Source organism: Dermacentor silvarum, chromosome 1, assembly GCF_013339745.2.
Source record: "Dermacentor silvarum isolate Dsil-2018 chromosome 1, BIME_Dsil_1.4, whole genome shotgun sequence".
In the NCBI taxonomy this organism is placed as follows: Eukaryota; Metazoa; Arthropoda; class Arachnida; order Ixodida; family Ixodidae; genus Dermacentor; species Dermacentor silvarum.
The window spans coordinates 395,946,369-395,966,648 of record NC_051154.1 but is presented as its reverse complement, the minus strand read 5'-3'; positions in this window follow the sequence as shown (position 1 = coordinate 395,966,648).

Below are 20,280 nucleotides of genomic sequence, written 5' to 3'. Positions count from 1 at the left end.
TTGTTCCTTGTTGACTAGTCATTTTCTATGAAATTTGAGACGAACACGTCTTCAGTGTATGCAATACTGTCACTCAATAAAGTTTACTTATTTTGAAAAGCAGTGTAATAATTTTTTTCATAGGTGTTTTAATTTAGGTAACTTGTTTCTTTTACATGCAGCTAAAGGCCAGAACAGGATCCGGCAGGCGAAGCCAAGGTTTCCACTGTGCCATTCCAGGTACCTCAAACCTACTTTGATATAGAACTGCGCTCTAATAAGAAACTGTTGGGAACCCGTCGCGGTGGCTTAGTCAGCTAAGGCATTGCGCTGCTGAGCACGAGATCGCGGGATCGAATCCCGGCCGCGGCGGCCGCATTTCGATGGAGGCGAAATGCAAAAACGCCCGTGTGCTTGCGTTGTAGTGCACGTTAAAGAACCCCAGGTAGTCCAAATTAATCCGGAGCCCTCAACTATGGCGTGCCTCATAATCAGAACTGGTTTTGGCACGTAAAACCCCAGAATCAATCGAAACTGTTGGGAACTGTCGGGGACCACACTGCTGCAAAATGTATACTTTCGAATTGATGGTATCACCGCAGGCCACATGCCAAGCCAGCTTGGCATATGACCTCAGTTTGTACTGACAGGGGAAAAAATATTGCAGAAGTGGGAACACATAGACAGCTTCCCAACTGTGTATTAGAACATTGTTTTATATAAAAAGCAGGTCTGAAAGTACCTGGAACGGCGCACCGGATATATCCAGCACTGTTTTATGTGGATCAACGTTCCAGTAACTGAAACAACCCTTTTATTTGGAACAGGGTTCCATATATTCTTATGTGGAACGACGATCCACATAAGTGAATATAAGTGGTGCACTGTTCCATCTACTCTTTAAAGTATGCGGAACGTGGTTCCAAATACATCACGAACTTTTTTTGAAAAAGGTCCAGTTACTAAGTGGATCTTAACTGGACCCAGATTAAGAGTGTACGGCGTGCCTCACAATGTGATCGTGGTGTTGACACGTAAAACCCCAGAATAAAAAAAATATTTTTATAAAAACTACAACCAATATATAGAATCTGGCTTCACTCCGCAAAGCAATGATCGTCAATCATCACTTATCTAAAACTTCAAGGCTGTAACTCCTGGCATAAGGAAAATTGCAAGCGAACTAACGTATCTGCCGTCGCACTAACAATTTGCTATTTTCCGCTTTCACCACGAGCATGTTGTCACCATTTACGCCCATTTTAATTGTTACACGTTTTTTTGTTACGCTGTTTTTGTGTTAAAATGTTTTTTTTTTGCGCCTGTTGTGCTTTTTTGAACGTCGGCGTTTTCTCTTTATTATTTTGAATTACTATTGCCCCATCTTTACGACGCGGCTATTCTGTGCTGCTAATTATTTCAATCCTACCAAAATGAACGCAATAAATGAAACATTGTTGTGACATTTCTTACTAGATATGTTTCGAAGACTATTTATGTCCACGCTTTACCGTAACGCCCTTTTCCGTTACGTACGCCTTTATGCTATTTTGTATTTTTATCCCGGGCGCAATCAAGGGCTAAATTGCTCAAGTCTAAGAGCGGGAACAATTTGGCCATTCGTTGTGCCAAATGTGGGTACATGCCTTTACTTCAAGTGGCGCGTGTTCTGCGCAGATACCGAGGCCAGCGACCATGTGAGAGCTACGAAGATTTTTCTTTGCTCTGCACGTGATCGTCATATGTCAGCGCACCTTCTATAGCCTTGACTCACAAGGAGGTTAGATATCTCCGCGATTGATCAATTGTTCTTAAGCTTTTACCACCTTGACGCATGCGTGGTTAGAAGAGCTGGAGCCTTCGCTTTTTGCTTCCCCCCTCTCTATTTCTAGGGCATATTTATTGGTACACACAGAACAAGTGCGTTTTGTTGGCAGTCAGCGCTCGTCCTGTGTCGTCTTTCTTCTCCTGGTTTTATTTCGCACTGTGTTTTAGCTATGAAAAAAAAATGAAAAGCATTGTTGTTCCACCACCTTACTAATAAAACGCTTCTTCATGCACTGAAGCACAAAAGTTACAGGAACGCCCATGTATTTAGTCGCACACTAGACAATGAATGTCTAGAAACTGGTGTTAACCTGAAAATTAAATATAAGTGGATATTCTTTGCGAACTGACCGGCTACAATAAGTAAATTGTAATATGAGCTGTAAAGTAATTATCTGGAAATTTGATTAGTGCTGTTTTTGTCAAATAGCTAAGTCTTTTGATTTTTAGTGCAAGTAATGTTCGCTTCATTGAAGATCGAACTCAAGGACTAGAATTATGCTATCTGCTACCAGCGCGTTGTGAAAATCCGGTAAACTTGCAAATCAACTGTCGCGACAACGACATGTCCCCGCCAGAAACATCCAAATAAACTGGTATTCCTTTAACGTGGATTTTATAATATATATATATATATATATATATATATATATATGAATATTAAAAATAGCCTGTGGTAGACGTAGATAGCCCAGATGGGCTATAGGCTCGATTACTTCACGAGGCGCACATTACTTTTACGAGAAAGTGCTGTGTGGTGTTCGTTAAAGAACAAAGCAATAATTATTGTCTTTGCAATTCTTCACAATAGGCAACAAGTCACACTTGGAGTAGAAAAATGGAGCAGCAATAAATTTTTGCACATTTAGAATAGATCACGTGCTTCGCACCAGTTTTAAGACATACGTACTAAGGTTCTCTAGTTGACCTAAATGACTTTCTTCAAGAGTGATATAGGGATTCCCAATATGCCGCAAACATGCCACAAGAAAGAGCATGAATGTCCACCCTTCTGGGTACCGTTCTTTCTCGACGCCTTTGACTACTTTCTTTAGACGCCTGAACCGGCATACGCGCTTAGGTCATGCGCGTGCTTTCACACAGGATGAATGCGCGTGAATGAGGTCCTTCAGTCATCTCCACGAAGTAGAACAATTACCGCGAGAATCTAGGGCACGCTTAGATTCTTCGACGGGAGCGCCCCTGAAAGCGCGTGTGTTGCCACGCTTCAATAATTGCGTTCATTTTGATTGCAATCGCAGAAATCTTTTTTTTTCACGCCTCATGATATGCCCAGCTCGTGGTGGGGGCTTTTTTTGGAATATCAATAAGAAAGCCACCTTTGTGCTTCGCTCGTAGTGTGAGACCACAACGGGCTGGGAAAATCATTTGCGAAGAATGGGAACACTGACATATAAAAGCGTGTGATTTTAGGGACATTTTAGTTTAGCGTCAGTGGCGTAGCCAGAAATTTTGTTTGGGGGGGGGGGGCTAAGGTTGCAGCGCGGCCTCCTTATAGAATTTGTCGAGGCATTAAATGCTTCCACGTTTTGTTTTGTCTATTTAATAAGTAACGAAAATATCACACGAACTTTAGAACTATATTAGTTCGAAACCAGCAAAGCAGTGCATGCAGCTGATATGAAAAATGTAAAGGCCATGAAATGAATAAGTTGAGGACAAATACTTTGATTACTATTTGTCATTCAAGAACCTTGTTTACATTTTTGTACGTATGCAACGGCCAGGAAAGAACCTCAGTGACGATGTCACTCGTTGCAATAGATTGCGCAGGAGCAGCGGTAACCGGTCGTGTGTTGTAATTACAGCGAGATTATACTCGCAACAGTGAGTACAAATAAAAAAGTAGGAGTTCTGCAAAACGTACATTGTAAATGCAAAGATAGAATGGAATATACAAATGCAAAGATACAACTCGTTAAAGGGCAAAAAAAAGGTCGCTGGAAACAAAGTTCACTGCTTGTATACACAAAAGCTCGGAACAAGATATTTAAAAATACGTATAAGTCTCCAATAAATCTACGTATTTAAGCAAACGTCACTGTATATAATGCGTCAAACAAGACAAATAAAGACCCGCCGTGGTTGCTCAGTGGCTATGGTGTTGGGCTTTTGAGCACTAGCTCGCGGGATCGAATCCCGGCCACGGCGGCCGCATTTCGATGGGGACGAAATGCGAAAACACCCGTGTACTTAGGTTTACGTGCACGTTAAATAACCCCAGGTGATCCAAATTTCCGGAGTCCCCCACTACAGCGTGCCTCATAAGCAGAACTGGTTTTGGCACGTAAAACCCCATAATTTAATTTTTTTAAGACAAATAAACATGTTGCGCAGTCACAGGCAGTAAACTTTGCACACAGAAAGATAGATTATCCAGGCAAGAACAAAACTATGATCGCAGAAATCGTGATATGTACTCAGGCCAACGCGGCGGTCACGACAGCGCTTATGGGTATAATATTAGAGGAATAATCCAGAAATCAGTACGAAAATGTGTAATTTAACTGCCTGCACAACGCCAACAATTATTCTGCGCCCAAAATTAAACGAGGGTATTGCTTAGTTTCAAAAAAGAAATGAAAGCAGGTAGCTAAAAAGGGAAGAAAAGGACAAACGAAAGCCACAGATGATGCGGCAAGTTGAACTACCCAATATCCGAGTGTGTTTTTGGCAAATGCCGCGTGGGCCGGGCTTTCAATGAGCAAGATCGGTCAAATTTGGTTATTGATGTCTTCGTAATTTTCGTATTCGCATGATAATTTTGATCAAGATGCTAACTGCTAGAATAAACGGCTAAAATTGCAACGGTTTTAATAGCTAACGAACAGTCATACGTTTTCATAATTACGAGTAAATGGACCTGAAGAAACGGACCTTTTAATTGCATTGATTTTTGCGGCTTCGCTATCTAAAGGACAAACTTCTCTCGGCGGGGAAGTTGAGCGAAGCGGTCAATGACTTCGGATACGTTGATGCCGACGTCTCTGTGGGTGTATAGAAGCGCCAGCCTAACCATGCGTTCCACAGACATTGTAGAGCGCAAGTAGTTTTTTTTATTAAACTCTTGTTAAAAAATATTGTCTCTGCACTGGCAGTGGTCACTGGAAGGGTGACTAGAATCTGCAGCAGTTTGTACACATTTACATAGAACCTGCAGTCGCAATGAGAGAGGGCATCTATTCCTGTGCTGAAACCTAAAACACTCCCTCGATGTCGTTGGCATCCTTGTTTAGGAACCTTGCACAAACAGTATATAGGCTGTTCGATTCCATCGATGTCCGTCGTGTCGTCAGGAAGTATGGAGAAGCAGCCTGCTTTTGCAAATAGGCTTTCTTTGATAATTTCCCCACACATATCTATAATTTGGTTTTGTGTATCTGGGCTTAAATGCGAGGCATTGCGGGGGCAACTTTCCAAATGGTTCTTCAGATATGTATCACCACAATCAGCTCGCATGCGAAGAAGCGCTTTGAAAATACTTCTGTTTTCAGCGGGGGCTATGCTTAAATCCATGGGGCCACTGTCCCTGTGGCCACGGAGAGCCACACCTTGTCACCCGCAAAAAGAATTTCCTGAATAATATGCCATTTAATTTTTTCTGCTTTCTCTTATTTTACTGTGCCTGCCCTGGTCCAGCTGATCGATCACATTGGGCGCGCTTCCTGAAAATGTTTGCGAAAATTATCAACTGCTAGCTCGCAGTCACAGTGACATTTAGTATTTTCGTGTGTGTGGATGATTGCGAGCGCGTGCTTTCATTTCTGGAACGGGGTGCACACGAGGGCTCCAGTGCAAGCTTGCCGGCCCAATCTTATAAGAGCATTAACCCCATAAAGTTCCAGAATGGAAAATCTTTTAAATCACGCCTTTGGAAATGTCACTGCACCTTTCGCGTCAAAAGTTTATGAGAACTTTATACTCATAAGGTTTCGTAATTGAAGTCCATGCGCTCCGTAGATTCCGCGGCCGCTGCGAGATGCCGCAACGCGCCCGCTCGCTATCTAAAAGCCCTTGAAAGTTTGTGCGCGGATGGGGCTCCTTGCCTTACGTGACTCCAGGTGCAAGGGCGTTGCCACGAAATCCAGCCCGAGTTCGCAATGTTCGTTCCGAAATGTCTTTTTGAGCGTGAAAAAGTCATTGTAGACAGAATCCAGAATGATTCCTGGCGTCGGTGGTAGTTTTGGTTGGCGGTGCATGCTGGCACGAAACAATTTCGGCCAGCAGCCCCCCCCCCCCCTTCCCCCCTGGCTACGCCCCTGTTTAGCGTGTTCCGCTTAGCTTATTGTTTTGGGCCTGGTAAGGTGACTTTGTACCGTACTGGCTGGGCTTTTAAAGCGCATTTCACGTCACAATTATTAATCCCACAGAGCAGGGTTTCTGTCAGTCTGAGAACTGTGAACATTTTTAAACCCTAAGTTAGCTACAGAAGATGTTATGCGCCAGTGGGAACAGCGCAACTTGCGGCATGGGCATGCTAGTAATGACACTGTTGGGTGGTAGCAAATATAATTGTTGTGTCCGTCCCTGCCAGCCGTCAAGTTTTTCATGGGTGTGTTTTGAGCACTTTTATAGTTTTTCTTGCTTTGTTTGAGCTTTCTCTCGCTCGTGGGGCTGTGGCGGATTATCTTTCCCGACGCTTTTAAGGCTATAATTATCCATGCAAGATAAAACCACGAGAAAACGTCTCAACGTTTCTACTTATCAGAACTCGTTGCTGTTGTACAAGTCGCTGTCGTCTTCTGTGCTGTTAGCCTCAGCCTTCTATGATATTGCTCATAGTTTCAATAAATCACTAAGTCCAAGCGACGTAGAGTCTCTGCCCATGGTTTGTCTCATCCTGTTGCCTACGGTGTGAGCAAACTTATTCGTACGATCTCAGGCCATCCTGTCCATGACATCGAGCGGGACGTCAATATGATGTGATAAAAAAATGGCGGATAACATCACATACCACCATTGATTCGAAATTCGTGTGGAAGGCTCGAGCAAGAGTGATGCTGCGAAATAATAAAATACACGAATAAAATATGCGACGAATTGTCGCATGAGTCCACACACACACACACACGTACACACACTCGCATGCATGCACGTACGCACTGCAGACACTTAATTTTTGTTAAAAAAAAGGTCGCAGCATAACGCTCATAAAGACGCCACTGCGTTTTTGTTTTGCGTGCGAAAAACCCGCAACCGGCAACAGGCCATTGGAAGAACAGACGACAAAGAAAAGCGACAGCAGACGATAGCCATCGTCGTCTTACGATTGGCTGGAGATGCTTATTCCAAACGCCAGACTAACATCACTCCTGGGTAAAATGACGTCACTCACATCCTTCAGTCGCTTCGTGCGATATTCTGTCTATCTTTGCCTCCTCTTCTCTTAATAAAGCGTTCATAGGCGCTTGTGAATTCAGCGCAGGAATTTTCTTACAGCCGGCGATGGTGTTGCGGTGCTCCGCGCCTGCTGCGCAGTAGTCAAGTCAACATGACAGCATGAAAAAGTCAGCCACAGTGGCCTGGTGTCGCGAAGTTAACAATGTGAACGGTGCACGACACCGGCCGTGGTCACTGAAACCCGCCGAATCAGCAAGATCAGCATTTGCGTAGCTCGAATTATGGTGTCTTGTCTGCTCTACCGGCGGCATATATTGAAAATCTGCAAGGCACAGCGCCTTGTTGAACGCGATTGGCATAAATGCCGCCGGCGACGCTCTCATATCTCGCCGTGAGTATTATGGCAATTGCATGTCGCCCACAATAGGTTAGGTTAGGCTAGGTAGCGCTGCGTACTCTCACAGCGGTTGTAAAGAGCATCTAGCGTCGCCGGTGGCGTTTCAGCCAATCGCGTTCAACCGTGGTTGCAAAGGCGCTGCGCCTTATAGATTTTCAATATATGCCTCCTGCCGGCGCACAGTTCGATCACTGCATTCAGTGCGTTTGGACGAAGCTACGACATTTGTGTGCAATCAGCGGTTGAAGCGCATATCTTATGGAATGTAATAAACTTTGCATCAAAGCCGTGGTGCTTGCCGCATTCGGCTGACAACTGAAAAATTGTTTCATTGATGTGTAACTTCCATATTTAGGTTCAGCCAGAGCGCACGTATCGGCAACTCCTCAGACTCTCCCTCAGTAATAGTTCCGGCTTAACATGATTTAATTATCCGCAAGAAAAGGGGAAAAACACTTATCGAGAAAGCGGCCAGGCAGGGAGACACAATCTCTCCATTGTTGTTCACTTCATGCTTACAAGAAATATTCAAGCTGTCAGACTGGCACGGATTAGGAACGACGATAAACGGTGAATATTTCAACAACCTTCAGCTTGCCGATGACATAATCCTGTTCAGCAACAATGGGGACACATTGCAACAATTGATTGTGCACCTTCACCGAGATAGTGGAAGAGTAGGTTGAAGGTTATTATGCAGAAGTCAAAGGTAATGTTGAATAGCCTGTCAAGCAAACAATCATCATCAGCAGTCAGCCCCTAGCATCTGGACAGGAGTATACTTATCAAGGTCAGTTACCTACAGAGGACCCTGATTATGAGAGGGAAGTTTACGGAAGAATGAAAATGGGTCGGAGCGCCCACGGCCGGCATTACCAAATCCTGACCGGGAGCTCAGCGCTATCCTTGAAATGAAAAGGATACAGACATTGCATTCTACAGGTACCAACATATGGGGCAGAAACATGGAGGTTAATAAAGGAGCTTGAAAACAATTTAAGGTGGTGGAACGAAAAATGTTAGGTGCAACGTTAACAGACAGAATTGAGAGACAAAATTGGAGCTGGGCAGGTAACGGAATTCATAGAGCAGATAATGGTGGTCCCACAGAAATGGAGAATGGGTGCTAGGAGAAAGGAAGCGCTGTTGTGGACGCCGAAAATTAGGCAGTGTAATGAAATAAGAAAATTTGCAGGCACAACTTGGAATCAGCTAAGTTGTGCGGTGAACGGGCGAGCGTGGTTGCGCTTGTCGGTGCTGTAGCAGACACCTGGAAAAGGAAGCTGTCGAACAGGAGTGTGTAATGATTTACCGTAGGAAGATAGCCTTTACTACGGATGCATGATGGGCATTTATGCTTTCAGTTGATCGCGCTTCTTTCATTTCTTGTCGTTTAATTGATCTTTGCTTCCTCGTCGTTCTCATACGACGTCGTAAGTGAAATGCGCTGCCAGTTCGGTTGCGTAAGAACTTTTTGGCTAAGAAATTGCCTACGAACAGCGAAGATTAGTGCAACGCAGAATTTGTAAGACTCCATCGCGCAAAGGCAACGTATATTACTTTAAATATTACAATCCTTGCCATGGTCATCATCATCATTGTAATTAAGCTTCATGGTGGACAAATTACTTTCCTATAGTGCCCCAGATAGGTCCATTACAACATAGCGGTGCTCGTACGGTGTCGACCAAAATGCCGGCACTCTATCCCTCCATTGCATACTCAGCCGCTACTTATTTCCACGCTTTATCAAGCAAATACTTTTGAATCCTTGCATTTCAAACAATATAGCTGCAGGGCCAATGCAACTGCTATATATCGATGGAGTTTTACCACCTTGTCGGGTTATTGAGAACGGCGGAGCAAGTAAGGCAGCCAACAGCTCATGCGGAACGCTAAGTGCCTAGCCTGACGCTAGATGCGCATTATAATAAGGGGTGCATATTGAAGCGATGTGGAAGCAGAGTTATGAGGGAGTACGAAAGAACAGCGCGAGCACTAAGCTTTCTCTCTCCTATTAACTAAGTCTGTTTCCACCATTGTGTTAATACGTACCCCCTAGATCTCAACCAACTTGCACAAAAACATATTTACGCATTATTTAGCTGCCGGTGAGGCTGGAAAAGTTGTCAAAAGGTACCTGCCCCCTTCCGGTCACCAACGTTTCGTCACCGAACTTCTGAGTGGTGCGATCGAGATGCGAGCATCCTACATAACAAGGCTCTTGTTATTATGACTCGGCCAAAGCGCTGTCACCAAACACCTGCAAGCTTCTGTTTTCATCCTAGAGGTTGCAAGGAACGCCAAGAGCCGAGATATATTGCGCGACGAGGCAGTTCTACTGCGTTACGCTAAGGTGCAAAAACAATGTGCAAGAATTGCACCGTGAACAGACATTAGATAAAAGGTATTATATATTTACGCATATTCGCCTTATGCTATGGAATACTTATAAAGAAATAGTCAATATTTCAAGCCATAGGGGTGCGCATATGTTTGAGCTTAGCTCAATTCCTTGCCAGCTTTGGTAATTGCATGCCAGCTCCCACCAGGCATACTTTCATGTTTTCTCGACACGGGTCATCCCTATTTTCGCTTGATAACTCCACATCCAAATAATCAGCTTCGTAAACTCAAAACGCGGCGCGCTTGCATGAGGAAGTAGGCAACCAGGGCATTAACTGCGCCTTCCAACAACAGCGCCATAACGTAATACCGTTTTGCCGTAAGAGGATGCAGTTCACTTCAGCACATGGCGTGATCTTGCACCGAGAAGTTTCCCGCTAACCTTTAGCAGAGATGTCAAGCTTTACACGTGACATGGCATCACGGCACGTAATAAAAATAAGGAAAGTGCATGCATTACCTGCATGGGAGCATGGTCTCCCAAGACGGATCAAGCTAAAGAAAGTGCTCATACGGGCATGTATCTGTTATCGTTCATAATGTCCTAACATTTTTTGTGAAACCTGAATTCCCAGATGTCTATATTTTGCACATGCACATTATAACAGCTATAGCGCTTCCGGGAGTCCACTGGTTCCTATACCACTAGCATAAATCTGCTTTCATCAACTTTTCCAAGGCGGCTTCTTCTTGGAGTCACATTAAAGTTGGTGCAACATGATGTAGTTACATACAGAGAACGTCGTTGCGGATTTCATGGCACGCACTACGCGGCAAAATAATGTTTGCCACGGATTTCTCCAGCCTAAGGGATGCCTTTTGTTTTATACACAAAATGTGCTGCTAAACTTGTAATAGAAAAACAAATAAATTCTGGGGTTTTACGTGCCAAAACCACAATCTGATTATGACGCGCACCATATAAGCACACCAGCACAACCAGATCAATGTTGACCACCTGTGGTTCTTAACCGTACACCCAATGCACGGTAGACGAGGGTTTTGTGCATTACGCGTCCATCGAAATGGGGCCGCCGTGGTTACCAATCCCGCCCTGCGACCTCGCGCTTAGCAGCGCAATATCGTACGCACTAAAAGCCACCACGGCGGTTAACCCGCAAAAGAAAACATGGCTTCTAGGTGACGCGCCGACAGATTGTGTCATTGCACGCCAACATGCAATTCCCTGTACCGACGAAGGTCAGCCGCTCTGTTAAAACAATTCCGAGAGGTCAGTTTGGCAATGTCTTGTTATGTCTGCTGTGCTTCCCTAGTGCTCTCGCTTGCATCTTCAGATAAGATTGCCACGCTCCCCGACACTCGCTTTTCTTTTTATGTTTGCGCGAATGTGACTGGTCAGCAAACGCGCAAAAGAGTAAACGAGATTGTCTTCCCGGCCTCGGTGCTGGTCATCCTATCCGCGACTACAGCTGGTCATTCGGCCTCCAAATATGTAACAGTCTATATAGTTTAGCGATGAAAAAAGATGCTGCTTTATATGTGGTTGGCGCACCAGTTCATGAATGTGTGGGCGCTTCATCCTGCTTTCAATCACCTCTGTGCCCAGGCTGTAAAGCTATGTGATGCTTTCGTTCGTTTAATTGGTTCATTGCATGGCCACATCCAATTAATTCTAGTTGCTTTTTCGAATTGTTATCGTCTCTTTTGGGCTGTACCAATTCGATGAAATCCTATTCAGAGGGGAAGGATGTGAGAAGAAGCACTGCTTCTCTTCAAACGACATGATCCTACTGCTGCTGTGTGCATGCCGCATGCTTCTTCCGAGCATTACAACGTTTTAGCAGAACATTGCTTACGCTCCGCTCTGCACACATTTCACGTGCACCGGTGACTGCATAAAATGCATTGATTTCGCTTATCTAACAAGCGCGTCTGCCAGAGTCGCCATTGGCGTGCTCTCAGCTTGGCCGTAAAACGAAAAAGAAAGCAACTAGGTACTACTTCTTCTTTCTGGGGTTTTACGTGCCAAAACCAGTTCTGATTATGAGGCACGCCGTAGTGGAGGGCTCCGGAATAATTTTGACCACCTGGGGTTCTTTAACGTGCACTACAACGCAAGCACACCGGCGCCGCGGCCGGGAATCGATCCCACCACCTCGTGCTCAGCAGCGCAACGCCTTAGCTGACTGAGCCACCCCGGCGGGTAAGCAACTAGGTACACCCTGACGCTCCGCTCAATCGGGCTCGTAGCAGAACGTGGGCAGCATTCTACGTTCCGCTGTCACTATGAGCGTTGTGCGTACGCGCATTAGTGTTTTCGGTAGCGTTCTGCTGAGCGCATGTGTGCAAATTGTAGACACTTTTAGCTGAGCGTTCACGGTCTGCCTCGCTCAAACCATCGTATCCTAACGCTTTGCGGACAGCCGCTCAGCGGAACGCTAGCGGGAACGCTAATGCGCGTGCGCACAACGGTCACATCGGCAGCGGAAGGAAGAACGCTGCCCACGCTCCGCTACGAAGCCGTGAGCGGAGGGTGCGTCTACTGGTTGCATTGACGTTTTACAGCCACGCTGAGCGCGCGTGACCGGCGTTTCTGGAAGACACGCTTATCAAACAAGCGAAATAAACGTAGTTCATATAGCCAGTGGTGTGCGTGAAATGTTAGCGGAGCCGAGCGTAAGCAATGCTCTGCTAAAACTGTCTTGTTAGGATACACTGGTCTGAGCGGAGCGGATCATAAATCATCTGCTAAAACTGTCTAATATGAGCCGTTTTTGCTAGCGGAACAATTACACGACCATAGTCCCGCATATTATCGGTTTCAGCTCAGTGAGGACTGATACGCACGTTCCACCAGAGAAAAAGTTGTTTTCCAACTCGCCCGCACCGACAGCCGGGCATATAACTGCGGGGAATGCTGATTGCTTAAGCTCAGGGGTGAAATTGTTTACAGTCGACCGATTCTTTAACAGTAGCGCGCGAGCATCGACTGGCCAACCGGCCACTGCATTCTAACGGCACGAAGCGACAAGATCAGCAAGAATAGCGCATGCGCATCAAGTTCACTCGTAGCGCACGTTTCGTCTAGGTAGTAGCTAATACGAGCTTACTTTTTTTAAGAGTGAACCGTGACCAGAAATATTAGGTGTAGTATTGCTGCCCCTTGCCGACCACTGAGCTGTGTGGTCCTCTACCCGTATAGTGGCAGTCTTTCCTTAGTCTGGCCGGACTTGGATTAAGAAATGAGGGGGAGGGAGGGATGATATTGGTGACACAGGCTTATTCAGGCGATGTCTGTATAAAAAATGCAGACCCAACGCACAAGTTGGAACGTACGTGAAGCGAAGCTTAATTAAGCGGGTAATTAATTGCTTTACAACTAATTGGGTCTGGGCGCAAGCTAGTTTGTACGAAACCTTGATGGTGAAACAGCGCCAGAAAAACACGGACCAGAGAAGAACACAAGGCAGCACCCATCCTCGTGTTCTTCTCTTGTCCGTGTTTTTCTAGCGCTGTTTCACCATGAAAGCTTTACAACTAACAGGCATGCGTACAATTTTGTTCACTTTCAACTTATGCAACGTGTAATCTCCTGCAATGTTTATTTTGATCTTAGAGGTTGGATTGCGCAACATTTTGACGAGACACACAGAAGAGAAACACACACCACAGAGTGCTGTGTGGTGTGTATTTCTCTTCTGTGTGTCTCGTCGAAATGTAGTGCAATACAACCTCTAGTATGCTATACCAAGACGCCCAGTCTTGAACATTGGCAAGTTATTTTTATCTACCGCTGAGGCCACGACTTTATTGCCATGCAGGTTTTACGTTTATGCCCTACATCGCTCAGAAGCTATGCCAAAGTACAGACTCCAAATCAGGCGGTTGCACAGTGTGAGACGCATACGCATGTAGCGATGTCACAAGGACTAAAGCGACGTATAATGCTTGACGAGGGAACAAGGGTGATTGACAGGCGTATGCAGAGAACAGTAGGGCACGTATCAAGCAACGTTTGGGGATTCTGGACCTCTTTTGTCGCAGCGGTACATACCGAGTCTGGAGGATTGGCCAACAATGGGTACACCCCCAGTGGTAGATAAACCATAGAAAACAAACTAAATCAAAGAATCCGTTATATATAATTCGGCTTGCCATTAACAGATTGGTCTGCATTACAGGTACCTGTTAGCCGACAATACTTGTGCAGATTTTTGTAGGAAGTAATTTTTCTCGCATAGAACAGAGGTGCACATATTTGTTGAGCATGCACCAGCCCATTCGCTGGTACTTTCATTTGACGCACATGTAACCTGTGTGTATACATATCTGCAAATATTCCCGCAGAGATAGCGACCGACCCTACAGCAGCCAGGCAGCCACGACAAACCCCCGAAAGTAGGCTAAGAATGCTTAGCTGTAAAACATCTTGGGTCGGATTCACAAAAACGTTCTTACGCTAAAACTGCTTGTAGAAGCAAGTGTCAGCCGGTCATGGTGTTGGACATATCATTAGTGAAGGTCAGTGGCCAATGGCAAGCAGCACTTACGAACGAAATGTTTTGTGCATCGGCCCCTTAACTTCTTCATCCTTCAGCTCACGTCACATTGCAATTTCTTTGTCAGTGAATAAAGAAAATAGAAACTAGAATTTATGGAACTTTTTGTCAGAGTCTTCCTGATATCAACCAAATGAAGTTAGCAACTGAGTTTTGGGAACGTTAAATAAGCACTCACTCATCTTCGTCTTTACAAAAAGCTAAAGTAGACCGAAAGGGGAACATTTGGCCTCGTGCTTGATACATTTATGGTCCCTAAGACGCCAAGTTAATTGATGGTACGGTTAGTATGGTTTCTTCCGCTAGCAGCTGATGTGGTGCAGGCTATATGCAAACCTATTTAATGGTATAATATAATGATGTATTTAGGGGTAGAACGGCCCAATGTCTGCAGCTAAGGTAGAGATATTTGCTCTGACTTCTCGGGAAGTAAGTGAAACGATAAAGAAAAACTGTTTTATGTTGACATAAAACACATCAAAAGACGTCGTTTGACCTCAACGATCTTCTTGCCCTATTCCGCTTTCTTTCTCATCCGTATTGAATATTCCCCATATAGATTTCAGCGACTGTTTCCGCTTTCCTACGAGATTGCCTCCCACTTCTAGTACGAACTTTAACATAATTTTCTAGAAAGCGCTCCCTACAGTTTTCTCGTGTACATTTCCTCAGCATTCACACTGAGATTTAAGCTCCAACACATCTCCTGGCGTATGGCGACGATGCGAGTCGGTGCACCTTTCGGGACGTACCCTTATATACATTCCGCTCAATCTCGGCTCTTTTTTTTTATGCGCAAATAAATTTCCCCGTCTAGGTCAGGAGAACTTCAGCTTCCTGTAGGAGACACGAGTGTCGCATATTACTTTTTTCTTTCTTCCCCAAGTTGTGCTCCCCGTCTCAACGTCGCTCACCGATGCGTGCAATCTCGCCCGCTTTCCGTCAATCTGCGGTCGCGCCTGAAAGTGCACGCCTACTGCACACGCGCAGCCCCATGGGAAAAAAAAGTGACAGTGGTGGTAGCTGCTTCCACACGCTCGCATTGCTCCTTCGGCTCAGGGAAACACTGGAGTCGGCGTGTGTAATATGGCGGTGCCGTGCGGTGGTGTGTCCCGCTTCTCGCGGGCGTCCACAGGCGGACGTGAAAGGTGAAAGGCTGCCTCTGTGGCCGGCGCGTGGTCGTCGCCTTCGACGACGACGACGACGGCGAAACGGGGCCACGAGCGCCGCCTCACGGTCAGGGGCAACGACCCGCCTCGGGCGCTCGATGGCGCGCTTCCTCGACGCGCTTCCGCCGGCCCGCGAGCCAGTCGCCATCTTAGCGGCCACGCAATACCTGACCACGGCCGGCGGCGAAACCGAAGCGACGGCGCGCCCGTTTCTCTCACGGCCCCGCAACCGAGCTGTGCCGTCGTTAAAGCAGCGCGCGGTCGCCCCGTCCTCTCGCCCTCCACCTGCAGCCAGCTGCCCTGCAGGGTAACTTCGCGGCGCAGCGTTTCTGCTGCCAGCTTTGCGCTCGCGTGTCACGGCAGAGCCGCATTCCTGTGGGTCGTCCCGGGCAGAGAAGCGCAAACGCGATCGGCTCGCGTTTCCTGGACGGTGGTGCTGTGCGTCTGGCAGGTATTCTGTATCGCGTATGGGAAGAACGGAGAGACAGTTTATTCACTTTGACAAACTGAGCCCGACTCATGGTTCACAATAACAGTCCTTACCGTAAGCGTCCGCAATGGGAAACACTCTCTCATTCGGCTTTATTTTCCGTGTGCTGGTAATCCACACTTTTGTGAAGTATACTGCTGATGCCCCTCACGAAAATATATTACGCTGAATAATGACAACAGCAGACGAATACGCCAAGCAATAGTCCTCCCGTCTTTCGGGTTCGTCGTTTCTTGTAGCTATGCAGCGTAATTTGTTTAGGTATAGAAACAAACTATCTGAAATAAATGTGTTGCTTCACTGTCCCATACGTGTTGTCCCAATCGCGCAGGTATAAGGACAGGAACCTATCTCTTGGCATAGTACTTATGTTCAAGTACTTGAGAGTTTTGTATTGACTAACAATAAAAAATGAAAAGGATGTCAATCAATGGTAGGATAAATTTGGAGTCCTCAGTGATGATGCTAAAGTGCAGCTCATGGCTCCAAACTAAGCGGCGAAGAAAATCATTTCACTTGGCAACCATACAATAGAGAGCATGCGTGTCTCTTGCATTGGGAGTGCTGCTCTCAAGCATTATTTCCGCTGTCTCCCGTAGAACGGCCATTCGAAACAACTTGCTTTTGACCATTCGTTGCCAAAAAGGCTAGTCTCTGCTTCTCGCTGTACAATTTCCTTTCGCTGCTTGTTTCAACAGCGACACTACCCTAGACGTAGGCAAGATGCAAAGCGAAGTCGCTTCTTATCGCCTCGCATGACCTATCACTCCCTGCAGTGCCTCGCTTCTTTCGCTTCAAAGGGAGTATAGCGACTAGCAGTGCCCTGCCGGTACGCCACCGCTTGCTCAAGAGGAAATTGCCTTAGTCCAACAACCTCCACTATAGAGGACACCAGCGCGCGGTGCTGCATACTCTTCTTGCGCTCTAGATAAGTGTGTTGGCGTATTTACATAACGCAAGGAGCGCGAAAAATTTAGTAGACGCGCAAGAGAGCTTACATGACAGGGCGCTACACTCACAACTAACGTCTTCATTACTACAGCATGCGCACTTATAGTGGGGACTTGCGCAGACCTCTTTGAATCCAGTACCAACAGGGTAGGTTTAAAATTGATGGCTAAAAAAATAGTATTCATTCTTACACAGAACTACAAAGGTTTAGCTGACAAACGCTTGTCATTTTATGAAAAATATCTCTGCTAACTATTGTACAATCATACTTCGGCTCCTTTTCAGTAATTTAACTTTTTGTAGAAGATGCTTCCGCGAGAATTTCTTGTAATTATAGGCTAAATGGGAAGCAGTTACAAGATAGCCACCGCTCCTGGTCTCTTAGTGTCTCATTTTCAGTGTTGAACAAGAACAAAGGAAAACGAGGTGCGCGATTTTCATTATTAATATAACAAGAAGCCAACAAACATTGACATCGAGGTAGGTCCTCGGTGTAAATGTTTGTTGGCTTCTTATGATATGACTAATAAAAATCGCACCCATCGGTTTCCTTTGTTCTCGTTCATTACATAGCGACTGTCTCGAATCCGGCAGTTTTGATGCCTTCAGGTAGCATGTGTGGGTTTATTGACCAGTTGCCTTCACCCAAAAAGTTCACGTAGACGTAACGCCTGCGATAGAAAGGATGTTCCACATCGGCCGCCAAGACCGTGAGTTGTGGCGCTGGCTAACACTCCCAAAGTTAGTTCTAATAGATAAATATACAATACCGCAGATAGTGGATGGCCAAACGCCGCCGCTGTAGCTCAATGTTTAAGAGCATCGCGCGCGTTATGCGAATACGTGGGTTCGTATCCTACCTGCGACCAGTTGTTTTTTCATCCACGTTCATTTTCATTCATTTATCATTGCTTTATTTTAATGAGGTACTACAAGTAAATTCCGCTACGCTGTCGTTGGTGTCAATGTTTGTTGGATTCTTATGATATTTTCAGTGTTGGCATTTTAGCGATGTTGTCGCTAGATTTCGCGACTTTTTGTTCTTTGTAGCGATAAATATTCTGATTTATTGTCCGCCAATTTTTTTAGGTACGGGAAAGAACGATTGGCGACGCTTCATTGACTTCGAAGTTAAGAAGTTTGCATTGAAGATGGCTTTTCCGAACGCAACATATTATTCAAAGATAGGAAAAAGGGGGCTGGATCAGCTGCACTGCGCGTGGGCTGTGACCATATTTGGTGGTATGCACTCACGGACGTTATACACTGCGCTATTTGCGCCGAAGGGAACAGACTTCACAATGTGTTCAGAAATAAAAAGCACTGTCCTTTTTTTATTCTTTATAAAACCCATTAGAGGGGGCCTTAACAAGGCGGGTTCAGCAATTTCATAAAGTAAGTTTGATCGGGGGACGTTTGCAGCTGTAGCTGTAACTCAAGTTACAACAACTATTACAATAAATTTTGTTGTGAAATTTAGAACGCAGCAGGTGAATAATATAGCAGAGCAACTGTAGAAAGGCGTACATATTAGAGTGGCAGGGCCCGTTCATGCAAATCTGAACGCACCGCTTGTGTTTATCACGGCTTGCGGACAAATCAATACTTCACGGAGCTTTCAGGTGTATCCAGGGGCGGCAAGGTACTATATTGCCTCTCAAAGGTCACGCAGTTCTGAATTTCGATTTAACAAGACCAAAATCTCGTGTGGCATGATTTAGTTTGCTTTCAACTACTGCTTAAAACTACAAAATTTGCAAATAAGAGGTTGTTTGTGACAAAGAATCAGATGACTCGTGTTCTTTTGAAGCATGCTGCATATGTAATCCTATAAGTGGAGGTAAACACAAGATTTCAGCTATCATCATGCATTATCTTTTTAAATACACATGTAAATAAAGTCATCTGTATACACCCTGCTGGTGAATTCACTGTTTATTCCTGACCTGCATAGACATTTATGTACAATGTTTCGTTAGATGCAATACGCCACGTTAGCCAGTATTATAGCGTTAAAAAAACGCCTACAGTCTATAAATTTCAGTGGACGGTTTTAGCGACTATTTTAGCGACTTCTTTGTCTCAATTTAGCACCACGCGTAAAAATATAAAGTTGTCAACGCTGCTCACCTAGGCGTTAATTTCTGTTTCGAGGTTTAAGGCATTCTTTCTGCCATGTGAGAAGGCTTTGTCCTATCCTGCGGACGGAGATATTGCGGCAGGTGCGACTTCTGCATGACAGCCTAGGTGTTGTTTGGTACATTCACGGCCAGAGAATCGCGGCATGCAGGGATGAAAGTTCAGTATTGCAATCGTCTTGCCTCTCATACAATAGAATTGAGATGGATGCCAATGTTGCCTGAGCTTCCAAGAACCGGCTTGAAGAAGACAACTCAACCTGGAAATGCCCACTTGCTGGGTCACGTGCGTCTTGCTAAACATGTGGTAGATGTCTCGAAGAAAGGACTGAAATACAGCACAAAACCGAGAATTACAGCTCATGAGTTGCTGGACATGAGGCGGGTGGCTGGAAGGTGTGTGCGGAGGACCAAGAAACATGACTTCTTGTCGAACGATGTCTGCTTGACTTTGGCGGCAGCAACAGAGAATACTTAAACTACTGTCTGCTGCTTTTCACAGTTCAGTGCTACCGCGATGTTTTTTGTGGTGCCTAATGTATGCTGCTTCTGCTGCTGCTGCCGGAGCATTCTTTTCATGTTGTCAGCGGAAATTTCAAAGCATTTCAACGATTTGAAACAAGACTTTCATGAGATGCGTACCGCCCTCTAAAAGCTTCATAAAGAAATTATACATGAAGACGATCCTTGAATTCTTCAATGAACAGTTTGACAAAAATTTCAGAATGCAGTGCTTGCGGCTCAATAAAACAAAAAAGAAAAAAAAAACTGTGAACTAGAAGCACAACACGACGTTCTGTCAACACAGTGCAGCAAAGAAATCACGCTTGCCTTCGAAAATGACGGCGAACGTCTTCCCTTGATTAATATTCGCGTTATTGAAACATTGGAATTCAGAATGTCCCAGTCGTTCGCATTGAAAAGCTTATTGATGTTCTTCAGAAGATTAGCGAAGCTGTTGATGAACCTGTCAAAGAACTGACAGTGACAATTCCAAAGATGCTTCCTGTCCTTATGTAGTTTTTCAAGTACATAACCGCTC